The sequence below is a fragment of the Carassius carassius genome, chromosome 12, assembly GCF_963082965.1.
Source record: "Carassius carassius chromosome 12, fCarCar2.1, whole genome shotgun sequence".
In the NCBI taxonomy this organism is placed as follows: Eukaryota; Metazoa; Chordata; class Actinopteri; order Cypriniformes; family Cyprinidae; genus Carassius; species Carassius carassius.
The window spans coordinates 23,143,379-23,158,066 of NC_081766.1; the positions used below are offsets into that span (position 1 = coordinate 23,143,379).

At 33.9% G+C, this 14,688-nt stretch overlaps 1 long non-coding RNA gene across 1 annotated transcript; it reads right to left on the reverse strand.

Moving 5' to 3' along the window:
* Window positions 1-5,846: 5,846 nt before the first annotated feature.
* On the reverse strand, window positions 5,847-8,647 carry LOC132154252 (uncharacterized). The gene is made up of 3 exons (XR_009437122.1): window positions 8,560-8,647; window positions 8,272-8,485; window positions 5,847-5,973 (listed from the first exon to the last, which is right to left on the reverse strand). It is a non-coding gene; the product is annotated as an uncharacterized LOC132154252 (long non-coding RNA).
* Window positions 8,648-14,688: the final 6,041 nt, after the last annotated feature.

Consider the following 14,688-nt stretch of genomic DNA (forward strand, 5'->3'; position numbering starts at 1 on the left):
AGCATGTCGCTAGCATGTCACTAGCATGATTAGCATGTTTCTAGCATGTCGCTAGCATGTTTCTAGCATGATTAGCATGTTGCTAGCATGTTGCTAGCATGTTGCTAGCATGTTCTAGCATGATTAGCATGCGACTAGCATGTTGCTAGCATGATTAGCATGCGACTAGCATGTCGCTAGCATGTTTCTAGCAAGATTAGCATATTTCTAGCTTGACTAGCATTCGACTAGCATGTTGCTAGCATGATTAACATGTTGCTAGCATGTTTCTAGCATGACTAGCATGCGACTAGCATGTTGCTAGCATGATTTTAGCATGATTAGCATGTTGCTAGCATGTTTCTAGCATGACTAGCATGTTGCTAGCATGTTACTAGCATGACTAGCATTGCGACTAGCACGTTGCTAGCATGTTTCTAGCATGACTAGCATGCGACTAGCATGTTGCTTGCATGATATTACCATGATTAGCATTTTTCTAACATGACTAGCATGCGACTAGCATGTTGCTAATATGATTAGCATGTTGCTAGGATGTTTCTAGCATGCTAGCATGATTTTAGAATGATTAGCATGATGCTAGCATGTTTATAGCATGTTTCTAGCATGATTAGCATGCGACTAGCATGTTGCTAGCATGTTTCTAGCATGACTAGCATGCGACTAGCATGTTGCTAACATGTTTCTAGCATGATTAACATGTTGTTAGCATGATTTTACCATGATTAGCATGTTGCTAGCATGTCCCTAGCATGATTAGCATGTTGCTAGCATGTCGCTAGCATGTTTCTAGAATGATTAGCATGTGACTAACATGTTGCTAACATGATTTTAGCATGATTAGCATGTTGTTAGCATGTTTCTAGCATGACTACCATGCGACTAGCATCTTGTTAGCATGTTGCTAGCATGATTTTAGCAAGATTAGCATGTGACTGACATGTTGCTAACATGATTTTAGCATGATTAGCATTTTGCTAGCATGATTTTAGCATGATTAACATGTTTTTAGCATGTTTCTAGCATGACTAGCATGCGACTAGCATGTTGGTAGCATGATTTTAGTATGATTAGCATGCTGCTAGCATGTTTCTAGCATGATTAGCATGTTGTTAACATTTCACTAGCATGTTTCTAGCATGACTAGCATGCGAATAGCATGTTGCTAGCATGATTTTAGCATGATTAGCATATTATTAGGATAGATAGATAGATAGATAGATAGATAGATAGATAGATAGATAGATAGATAGATAGATAGATAGAAAAGGTTTGAAGATAGATAGATAGATAGATAGATAGATAGATGATAGATAGATAGATAGATAGATAGATAGATAGATAGATAGATAGATAGATAGATAGATAGATAGATAGATAGATAGATAGATAGATAGATAGATAGATAGATAGATAAGGTTTGAAGATAGATAGATAGATAGATAGATAGATAGATAGATAGATAGATAGATAGATAGATAAGGTTTGAAGATAGATAGATAGATAGATAGATAGATAGATAGATAGATAGATAGATAGATAGATAGATAGATAGATAGATATAAAAGGTTTGAAGATAGATAGATAGATAGATAGATAGATAGATAGATAGATAGATAGATAGATAGATAGATAGATAAGGTTTGAAGATAGATAGATAGATAGATAGATAGATAGAGAGAGAGAGAGAGAGAGAGAGAGATAGATAGATAGATAGATAGATAGATAGATAGAGAGAGAGAGAGAGAGAGAGAGAGAGAGAGATAGATAGATAGATAGATAGATAGATAGATAGATAGATAGATAGATAGATAGATAGATAGATAGATAGATAGATAGATAGATAGATTAGATGAGTTTGAATGAGTTTCAATTGATTAGCATCAAAGCTAAATAGATAGATAAGGTTTGAAGATAGATAGATAGATAGATAGATAGATAGATAGATAGATAGATAGATAGATAGATAGATAGATAGATAGATAGATAGATAGATAGATAGATAGAAAAGGTTTGAAGATAGATAGATAGATAGATAGATAGATAGATAGATAGATAGATAGATAGATAGATAGATAGATAGATAGATAGAAAAGGTTTGAAGATAGATAGATAGATAGATAGATAGATAGATAGATAGATAGATAGATAGATAGATAGATAGATAGATAGATAGATAGATACAGTTAGAAGATAGATAGATAGATAGATAGATAGATAGATAGATAGATAGATAGATAGATAGATAGATAGATAGATAGATAGATAAAAAAGGTTTGAAGATAGATAGATAGATAGATAGATAGATAGATAGATAGATAGATAGATAGATAGATAGATAGATAGATAGATAGATAGAGAGAGATAGAGAGATAGATAGATAGATAGATAGATAGATAGATAGAGAGAGAGAGATAGATAGATAGATAGATAGATAGATAGATAGATAGATAGATAGATAGATAGATAGATAGATAGATTAGATGAGTTTGAATGAGTTTCAATTGATTAGCATCAAAGCTTGATTGAGTCTAATGGGATTTGGAGCTTGGGTCATCTGAACATCCTTTCAATGAAAGTCTATGGGCATTTTTATGATTTTTAATATTAATTTTTAAGAAAACCGTAACTCAAACCAGTCTGAAAAGATATAGCACACCGAGTCAGAACAGTATGAAGGTCTGACACGAGTTTGGAGTATGTAGCTTGAACGGTCTAGGAGGAGTTAGTGTCCAAAATTTTTGCGGCCAGAAAAATAAGAAGAAGAAGAAGAAGAAGAAGAAGAAGAAGAAGAAGAAGAAGAAGAAGAAGAAGAAGAAGAAGAAGAAGAAGAAGAAGAAGAAGTTTAAATAGGATTTCAGTAAGTTGGCTTTCTCAAGCCAACTTAATAATAATAAGTTTAAATAGGATTTCAGTAAGTTGGCTTTCTCAAGCCAACTTAACTATGGTTAAACTGTACTGCTTAATGTACTTATAGTAAACTAAAATATACTTTTAATGCCATCTATATTCACAATTGAAAGTCATGTATTTAAATATGTTTGTACACATTTGTAAAGATGAAGTTGCAATTTAGAAAATTTTAATATATTAACTTCAATTATAATATTAAATAACACTCTACCATTAAATTATAATCGAGTACTTTGCATATGATTTAGTATGTACCTATCCATCTTTCCTATATTATCATTAACGGCACCAACTTTTATGTATGGTGCCATTTGTTTCTTTCATATGCTTAGTTACTAATAGGAACAAACAAAGACAAATATTTTAGCTAGTACAGTTATTGGTATTCCTACCCCTAACTTACCAGACTGACATTTCATCCACCATAAATGATCAAGCTCACCCACTCCAACAGTATTTCATACCCTTTCCTTCTGGCCACTTACAGTATGTTCAGAAAGGCAAGTTTTATTAATATGTTTGTTCCTATAGCTATACAAGCTTTTAATACATAGTACATCAGCCATTGATACGTCATCATGTGCTCTTGCATTATTTAAACCTTTTTTTCTCGATTGTTTTGTGACATGTATTATGACTCTACGACTGTATATTAAAAAGTGGATATGTCTTGTGCTGTTTGTGGTATATATGAACCCACTATAAAAAATAAATTTATATCTGATGTTAGCCAGCACATCAAAATTATGTTGCCTTTTATTTCTTTAACCTTAAATTATCTGCAGGTATGGTTTAAAACACATATTATTAAACCATAACAGTTGTGTGCCATAAAACCAGAGGTTCCTGCTTTGAAAGGATTGAAAGTGCATGGTTTCTGCTCTAAACACCTCGGAACTGTCAAAGCCACACTCAACTAGATCAGCCACAAGATTAATACAGAAAGAAGCACCAACTCTGTCCTTCATGTCTCTTAGATCCACCTCATATAGGCATATACATATTTTATTTAAACAATTTTTTAATCTTACTAGTAAATTTGTTACAGGAAATGAACTAATGTACAGTATAATGAGTTTCCAGATGAGAGAGCTCTCAGTATGTGCACATAGCGTGAGCGCACTGCTATAAATCACCAATCTTTGACCACATCCTCTTCAGTGCAAAAAAAGAAACCTTTTGTATGCATGCAAATGCCTCCTTCATTGAAAACAGAAGAAGTAATGCTTTGCTAGTGTTTTCTTTTTACCATGCTTTTGCATATACTTAATATTTGGAAATCTTTTGAGTAGATCAGTTTCAGCATTGCAAGTTCTTTAATCTAGTTGTATCCACACAATGACAATAGAGTTCTTGACGTCCTCCTTAAATAATGATAAATTACACACCTGGACACTCGGAGTGTGTGCTGGTTACAAAAACAGACAAAATACATCTCCACCACCAGAAACAATGGGCCTGTGTAAACACGCATGAGTGCACACATATGTAAACAAACAAACTATATATATATATAGCTAAATGCAAAAACGTGATCATGCTACCAGACAAGCTCAAACACTTCAAGCTAAACCAAACTGACACATCTGAAGTGAGGTTAATGTAACATTTAGGCTTCATTAAATATTCATCTAGTAGCTCAGGGCAAAATGAATGAATCAGCAGGTTTTGGACGTTTATGCAGTTATTTGGAAAAGACTTCAGGAATATCAATAATTGATAAACCTAGTACAGCTGCCACCTCATTATGTTCCTGCAGAAAAAGTAAAAGATTAAGATTTTCAGAAAAACTGTAAAATAATAATGCAATTAGTGTGTTTGCTAATGCAAAATCCACCACAACAACACTATAATGTTTTCCTGGACAACGGGGCAGTGCCATGTGAATGGTAAAGTGTTTTGAGTGTTTTTAGTTTGTTGCAATGCAGTTGCTAAGGCGGCTAATTGATGGCTTGCAGGTCCAAATCAAAAGAGCAAAATTAAGTTTATTCAAAATGGACTCATCCGCATGTTGTTTTAAACACGTATGACTTTACTAGAGAAATATAAGATTTTCTTATGATCTCCGCAACTGCAATTCTTTTATAAAACACAGACTAATCATAAGTCTAATACTGTGAAATATTATTTCAATTTAAAATACTTTTTTTTTCTTCCACTATTTTAATAAACTTAATATAACTCTATATTATAACTCTATAACTCTACTCCGGTCTTCAGTGTCACATAATCCTTCGGAAACCATTCTTATATAATGATTTGATGCTCAAGAACCATTTCTTATTATTATCAATGTTGAAAACAGTTGTGAACAGTCATAATACATTTATAAATCTTTGATGAATAAAAAGTTCAAAATGACAGCATTTATTTGAAATAGAAAACATTTGTACCATTATAAATGTCTTTACTATAGCTTTTGATTAACTTATTGCATCTTTGCTGAATTAAAGTATATATTTCTCTTTTTTTTTAATCACTGACTGCATATTTGTTTTGCATATATTTTAAAGAATGTTTCAACATTTTTGCATATATATATAATGAAAGTAACTGGGATCCAAAACAACACTGGACCTCATTTACTTACACTCTATGGACAAAAAAAAAAAAAAAAGTTGTTGCTCTTGTAGGGCCAGAGTCTGGTTAACAAACCTCAGCATGCCTGACAGATAGTCTAGGTCTAGTTCTTCTGTTTGCTCTTGGTCCAGCATGTGAGTGGATTAAAGGACTGTAGTGGAGGTGGCCTCATGGGTGCTCAGACCCTGTCAGGTCTGGTCTGGGGAGGGGGGCAGCAGCATTGGAGCCTGTACACTGGCTTGCAAACTGTCTGGAAGCTGTCTGGAAGGTGTCAGAGGTGGTGTTCTGCCACACAGAGATTCTGGAACTTGCTGAAGTGTTTTTGTGAGAGGGAGGCGGGGAGCTGTGAAGAATATAGTCTTTGAGAGGAGTAGAGAGAGGGGGAGGAGTGCTGGGTTTGTGATGAAGTGTGATGCTGTGTAGCTCTGTGGCCCTTTTGAATCTGGAGAGCTTGGCTTGAAGACGGGTGATCTCTGACTCCTTAGAAAACAAAGTACTGTATAAGGAATGAGGTTGGGGGACGGGTATTAAAAATCGGGTATTAAAAAATATATTGGTTCTGTTCCAAAACCTAGTCACAGTCTGCTTTTAAGGCAAATATAGGTTTACAGATAAAAAAAGTATGCAGGACCAAAGTACTCTAAATGAAATAATTAAATAAATAATGAATTCAATAAAACAATAATCAAATGTACAAATTATTCAGAAATAATGATATAATAATTACAAATTTAATTTGAATAAATAAAATAATGTAATGTATCCATTTATTTAATAAAATTCCATGAAAACAGCCTTTATTGTTTAAAATATTTCAGATAACCCTCTTTTACACTCTACTGTTGTGTTTAAATATCTCCTTTTTCACAATAAAATGTGCTTTTTCAAAAAGCTATTTTTGATAATAATATGCTGAATAAATGAATGACGTCTATTTGACGAATCATGTATTTGTACAGGGTGTGGCTTCCTTCTATTGACAGACAGACACATGACACGCATGCATCAATAGACCATAGTTGGATAAACTTCTATAGCAGTCAATTGGAGACTACAACAAATATATTTTTTGATTTCCCATTTGCTCAAATTAGCAAAAGAACTAGAAAACAAATTAGAAAACTCCATGTTAGTGTTTTCATGATTTATAATGGCAGTCAGTTGAGAGAACAATGTCAAATTTGCCGTCACTCCCATAGACGCTGTATTAGAAACACCCTTGCATTAGCGCTAACAAATTTTTTTGTAATTTGATGCAGGTAATATAAGGTATATATAAGGTAATATAATACAAAGCACAGTATTATATACATATGTAATGTACATACATAAAAGTTTTTTTGTATTTTAATTTTATTTTTTAAAGATGCTGACCGTTGAAACACATCATCACAGTCTTGTTAAAATCGTCTTTATTATGAAAAAAAAAATATTTGGAAAAATTGTGATTTTAGAGACTCGTCAAATAGACTTAATTTGTAAATTCAGCATATTATTATGGAAAACAGCTTTTTGAGAAAAAGCACATTTTATTATGAAAAAAAGATAGCAGTGTGTGAAAGTATATTTTAAACAAAGGTTGTGTTTTCATGGAATTTTACTAAATAAAATAGATACATTTAATTATTGATTTAATTTATCTGTTTAATAATTACATAATTATTTAAGATTAAATTGGTACATTTAACTTGTTTTATTGAATTAATTATTTATTAATTATTTAATTTAGAGTACTTTGGTCCTTCATATCAAAGACATTGATTATTGTTTAATTTGCAGTATTCAGTTCATTTCTCCCATTATGTAAGAAATAGATCCTTTTTAAGTCTCAAAACAAGAGTAAATTCTATCATACTATATTTATTTTATTTCTGCCCATTCTTTGTTCACACTTCAAGACATAATGTTCAAGACATAATGTTCAGTTTGGGGTGTGAACTAGACTCAGTGCTGAAATGATAATATTTTATTATTAATAATAATAATAATAAGAAGAAGAATATTGCATTAACAATATTTTTATTTTTATAATAAAAATATTATTAAAAGATTAGTATTATTTTCATAAATACTGTTCATTTAAAAAAATATATATATTATAATAGTATTCTTATATTGTTAATATTTTGTTTAATAAGAACAAAAACAACAATACTAACAATAAATATTATTAATGAATTATATATTATCATCGATCACATTTATAATTAGATCAACTCATTATTTTTATAATTGTTATTATTATTATAAAATTGTTATTAAAACAAAATTGTTCTCAAATACTATTATAGTAATACATTTTTATTATTTTATTTACAGAGAAACATTACAATTTAATAAAATTGTATTATTATTATTATTATTATTAGTCATATTATAAAATTACAAAACTTTAGTGCCCATATTGTGAAGCCCTACAAGTACAGCAAAAACAAACAAAAACATATTTTATCTATGAGAAAAAATATATATTAGCTTATAAATTAGATTAATTTGAATCCAAATTGTACAGCCAAACTGCTGCATATACATAAACTTTACTCACAATATAACTCTAGAAATTAACTGTTTTTATATGTAAAAACTTTAACTTTAACTTAATATAAGCCCTCTTTTAATATACTGTAAGCCAGTTTGTTTCCCTGTCATTGGTCCAAAATGGTGGGATAGGCCAAGCAGTTTTGGAGAATGTATGGATGTCTAATGTAAATGTGATAATATAAGTAATAAATGTTATATGTTATGGTTTTGTAAGACACCATCCGGTGAGTCATGCACCTTGATTAGCAGGAACGCATTAGCACTCTGTAGGAGCTGTTCTTTGCTGTGAAGCTCAGCGTGTAGGCGAGTAGAGGTAGATCTAGCCTCCTCATGCTGGTCTCGGGGCCTGTTGCAGCCGCTGGCTCAGCTGCTCTTGAGAGTTACGCTAGCTGCTGGAGATCTAATTTGACACCTTCAGCAACTGCCCACATGTCTGCTGGAGAGCTGAAAGCTGGGAGGCAGAGAGAGAGGTTCAGATCCAGCAAACCAACTCAACTGTCCTACAAACTTTCTGTTTCTCCAAACCTCTTTGTGGTGCTCCTCTCTCTGCTGCTCAAGCTCCTGTTGTAGGGTAGTAATGGTGGCCTGGAGTCTGACCTTAGCCTATGTAGAGCATTCTCCATCACAGACCTCTCTTCTTGCAGCTGGTGAACTTCTTTCTCCGATAGCAAATCAACAAAGAGGTTATGGATTTCATGAAGGCATTCATACATGGTTGCCATTTTTTTTGTTCTAACTGCTTAATTGCATGTTTAAAAATGCTTGATTGACTGATGCTAAAAGTGTACTTTCAGATCATATCATCTATTGCCAAGTTGTGCATAAGGGGGTTGCATAGTCTCCTCTCTCTGCAGTGAATGTAAGGTCAAAAAGGCAAAATAACAGGTGAAAGAACACACAAGTTCAGGAATGCTACCATATCAAAGCAACTGGCTGATCACACTGTCAATCCATCAATGTGAAAAGTAACACAACAGGTTTGTAAATTATCCTGAATCTGTCTGGACGGGCTAATTACAGACCCACTTACCCACCCGGAAAACCCAATTGGTCACATGAATCTAAATGAACTTGAAATGAAATGGAAATCTGCCTTAAAACACTGCTGTTGAGTTTAAAACTGCAGACATTTCACCTTCTGATGTGCTTGCTGGGTGACTTCATCTATCTGTCTGTTCAGAGATTCAGAGCATGTATCTGCTTCTTGTAGCTCCTGCACCATCTTCTGGAGCTGCTCACGATACACCTGCAGCTGCTGGCCATGTACAAGAGCATCCTGAAACACATACACACACACACACACACACATAATATATAAGTTGAGACTAAAAAGTGCAATTGTCTGAAAGGCTTGGTCTCTTTTTTTTTTTTTTTTTTTTAGCAATTTTTAGATCGTACAGTAAACATCAAGTGACATGGCAGCCGTGATAAAGTATGAAGAAGAAATAACTTGAACAACATCCTGTGAAGATTAGTGTTACACAACCTGTCGGTATTGTTAAATTTCTGTATAGCAAGAGTTGTAATGTTGTAACCTCCCAATCTCAATTCGTACAGCTGAGTCTTTACTCATTTTCAAGAAACATCTAAAGACTCATCTTTTTCGCCAGCACTTAACCAACTAATACTAGCACTTTTCCTTCTTTTCTTGTCTTTTCATTTATTAAAAAAAAAAAAAAAACCTGGCTATGCGTTCTATACTAGACTAACTGAGACTTGTCATGGCACTTGTATTCTGTTGTTGTTCTCTTGTTGACCTGACTGCTTCTATTGTTCTCATTCGTAAGTCGCTTTGGATAAAAGCGTCTGCCAGATGATTAAATGTAAATGTAAATGTAAATGTAAATGTAACAGTGTTATTTCTCCTTGGCATGTAATGTTTTATTATTCACATTTTGTGGCTTGCTGGTTTAAATCTCCTTCTTAGAATTTAAGTGAAAGTAAAATGAAATGTTTTATTTAGATTTTAGGCTGAAAAAAGACCTGGACACGTTTTTGACATGATCTGTAAGTTCACGAGTTACCTCGTTAAATACAGGGTAAAAAATATATATATATTCTCAATGGTTCAAACATGTCCCGTACCCTCTCCAGGTTCTCCTTAGCCTGAAGCTATGACTTCAGCATCTCCAGCCTCTCCTTCAAGAACTGCATCTGTCCAGAAAGCAACGAGATCTTGTCAGTTCATTTGTCCATTATAAAAACTAATCTGTGGTCACTCTCAATGACTCACTTGCTGGTATTTCTCTATTAGTTCTTTCTGGCTCTTCTCCAGAGCTTCCTGTAAATACTACACGTTCTTCTCCATCTCCAGCTTATGCTCCTAAATGGCCACATTCAACTGTGGCTTGGAGTGGAAACATGGAGGTAATTGCTCATGTTTACATGTGGTACCAGCTGTGCTCTCTGCTGTAGCTCCCCCTGTCTTTCTTTCATAGCATTGTCCAGATCCAGCACCTCATGGTTCCTATCCGCCAGCTCCCTCTGACTCTCTGTAGACACATCCAATGATAGGGAAACTGATTATTTTTTTGGAATAGATTTAGAATAGATTTTGATATGTGCATATTTATTTCTAGGTTAAAATACTCCCTCCCCATCCTATATGCAAAACATATAGAATCACATATGGCATGAGTTGTGTGGATATTTTCTTTGATTATAACTTACATATAAAGCTATATTTATGAAGAAATCATTTGATTGTTGTAATTGTAATGATTTTGTCCAAGCATAAATGGGTGGTAAATGTGCTTCGTTTCAACAAAATTAATATTCACGATATCAAATTATGTTATAAAGCACTAGATTACACAGATTCATAACATTCTGAATAATGGAACTAGTGTTTGAGTTGGAGCTGACACTGAATTTTGGGGTCAGTGTGATTTTGTAATATTTTTATGAAGTTTCTAAGGCTGCATTTATTTGATTGAAAATGTGAAACATTATTACACTTTAGAATAACTCTATAATAGTGTAATTTATTCCTGTGACAGCAAAGCTGGAATTATTCCAGTCTTCAGTGTCACATGACCCTTCAGAATTCATGCTGCTTAATATTTTTGTGAAAACTGAGGATATTTTGATAAACAGAAAGAAGAACAAGAACAATTTTTTTTTTAATGGAAATCTTTTGTAACATTAGATAACATTTTATTGTCACTTTTGATACATTTTTATACATCGCTAAATAAAAGTATTAATAACAAATAAATCTCACTGTCTCTAAACTTTTAAATGTAAGTATACTGTATATAATAATTTGTTAGACTACAGGGACACAGTATAATGACTGATGTCATTATATGAACATTCTTTGTACAAAGACTGAAGTTGTTAAAACAATTTACTAAGAGAACAAATATATATTAGTGAATAAACTAATAAATTATATTATCACAATATAATACTGTACATACCACATTATCACAATAAATATGCTTTAATGGCTCTATTTATAATTAAAACAGTAGGTTTAGGCAATTATGATGTTAGAGCAGCTCTCATATTCAAAGTGCATTTACTATATTTATACATAAAGCATATGTATGAAGTGTTAGAAATTGGGTTTAGGAAATGAAAAGAAACTGGAATGACTTCATAGGTCTCTGCTGAGACATATTAACCATTAATGTCCATCAGGAAGAATGAAAGAAACACCAACAAAACAGGATGTAAGCAGCGGGCATTTACAAGCAAGTATTTGACCTTTTGTGCATCTGAACAAGGTATGACGGTTAATTTAAAAACACAACATATGTTTTGAGGCCTTTACAGATCTATCACAATCTCTTTCCGAGGCATGCAAGCAACAACACAAAGTGCTCAATTTAGGTTGTCCTCAGCCAACCATGAATAAGGGTGTAAGAAACCTCAGAATTGCTCTGTATCCAGCGATGGGCAGATTGCTATGATTTCCCAGCAGTCATAAAAAGATAGTGGAGCAGCTCACCTGAGCTCAGCAGCTAATTTATCGATAGATGCTTGCTGTTGGTCTGACGTCAGCTGTGTCCACTGCAGCGAGTCTCTGAGCTTCTGCAGGTGGTCCAGGGTGTCCGCCAGCTCGCAACGCACCTCGTACAACTGCCCCTCCAGCAACTGTGCCCGCTGCAGTGAGTTCCTCCTGTCCATCTCACTGCGGTGGAGCTTCTCTTCAAGGTCCATTACTGAGACACATAGACAAAAAAAACAAAACAACAACAACATAAAACTATTATTATATCAGAGTTGTAGACTAGTCTAGGGTAGAATAGACTAGAATAGATAGTTCATGGACGCCCCCTTGTGAGGTTCAAACCTCTTTTGGGTGAGCATTTCTTAAAGTGAGGATTGCAAACCCCTAAGTGTCCAGCAATTCTGAATTGGACAATTCTTAAATTGTAAGCCAAAAAAATCTCACTGAAAAAAACTGGTCCCGACAGAAGCTGTACAATGATAAAAACACTGAGGAAAAGTAATGTTAAGCTGTGTGTGTTTTTCAGGCTTCTGAGCTCAGAGATGAGTAAGTGTCGAGTGGAGCTGTCAGACATGGAGCTTGAGCTGTTGCGTCTGAGGAGAGACAGCAAAACGAAAGCCTCTCAGCTCAGTCAGATAGAGGAGACACTCGATGAGACCACTAAATTCTGTTAAATTTAGTTTTTTCAGAATTTAGCAGTAAGTAAGTAAGCACATGGTCAGTACAACAGTGACTGCTCACTTTTTTTAAAGGCTTACTTTTCACATAAAACTCAGATAGAAGGTTATGCCCATTATTGTTTTGTTGGTGGTCATTGGAGCTGCATACCTATTTCGCTCTTCTTATCCAGCAGGCCTTTGGTCTCATCGAGTGTCTCCTCCATCTGACTGAGCTGTGAGGCTTTCGTGTTGCTGTCCCTCCTCAGACGTAACAGCTCAAGCTCCATTTCTGACAGCTCCACTCGACACTTACTCATCTCTGAGCTCAGAAGCCTGAAAAACGAGGTGGGAAGGAAGTCGACCGGAAGTTGAAGTTGGCCGCGTGCCGCCATCTTGTAGCAGAACTTCACTTGCGTTAACATCCCATTGACTCCCATTCATTTTGGCGTCACTTTGACAGCGAATAACTTTACATCTGAGGCGTTTAAATACTCCATTTGTCCATTATTTATTTCTAAAGATACACGACAATATATAAAGGTCTCCATTACCTTCTATGTTACATTATGGCTCCATAGAAACAGTTTTTGTAAAAATAGGCTAACGATTGCGTCATAACCACTCGACTCTCTGTCGCACAGTAGAGAAATTACCGTACAGACAGGAGGAGAAGCTTGCAGGCAATCGGGGAGACGTCAAGACAGAAGCCCATAGATATAGGGTCCATAAAAGCAACGGGACAAAATATTTCAACAACGTTTTTGGGGAATTGGAAATAATTTGGTATGTGGCAAGTGAATACATATGAAGTAGCTTTTATCCATGAACTTTAATAATTTATCTACTTCATTAAATAATGAAGTATGGGTAACGGCTGGTATATTGACGGGGAATGGAGAAATTATCAGGAAATTATACAAGCAGTGTAAGAAAAATCTCAATGTCAATCGCGGTTAACATTCCTTTATTTATTTACAGATCTACGCTTGAAGATGAATGTGATCCCTTTCATCCTGGTCGGAAGCCATCTACAAAATGTCATAGCCTACATAACGTGAATTAAAGAAAAAAGTTTTTTTTTCAAGTGTTTTTGACCATGATTTATTAGCCAAAACTGCATGATTTAACACCTAGCTCACAATTATTTGAATATTAGCCTATGGGCAAATGTTTTACGTGAAGAGATAAAATCATGTAGAACAATAAGCAATTTTAAGAGACTATAAATGAACAGCCTATATTGAATCGATACGAAAATGACTCGAGGGGATATTGTATACTGACAGTATGGTTCCTGGGATTATATATGTTTGTTTTGGATGGGTTACTATTCGGTTTGATGTAGATAGAGAAGGAAACAAAATTTTTTTTAATGTGTGCGTTTATGCAAGTATGTGTGCATGTGCTATTTGAATCACTTTTAATAATTTTGAATGATTGTACATGTTCTTTGTTATCTGTTATATATATATGTATATGTATATATATGTATATATATATGTATATATGTGTGTGTGTGTGTGTATTATGTGTGTGTGTGTGTGTGTGTTCAAAATAAGCTAACTAAACTAACTAAAATCACTAAGTACTGCAGAAAGGCAAACGATTACAATCCAAAAATAGGCTATAATTTCAGAGTCGATAATAATAATAAAAGTCGACTTTAGCCACTTCTTTTGTCAGGCCTATAATGTTTTAATGTAAGATGTCATATTGTAATTATATATAGAGTAATATGATATGATATATAATTATTATAATATTATTATATTATATGATGTTATTATATTATATTATGTTATTACTATACAATACTATTTGATTTCCAAAAATCACACACACACACAGACATATGTGAGTTTATTCGGATGCGTCATTGAGCGTTCGAGTTCAGCTTGCTTGCACTTAACGTAACGTTATATACACCTGGCTAGTCTGTGTCAAAGTCAAAGTCACCTTTATTTATATAGCGCTTTAAACAAAATACATTGCGTCAAAGCAACTGAACAACATTCATTAGGAAAACAGTGTCAATAA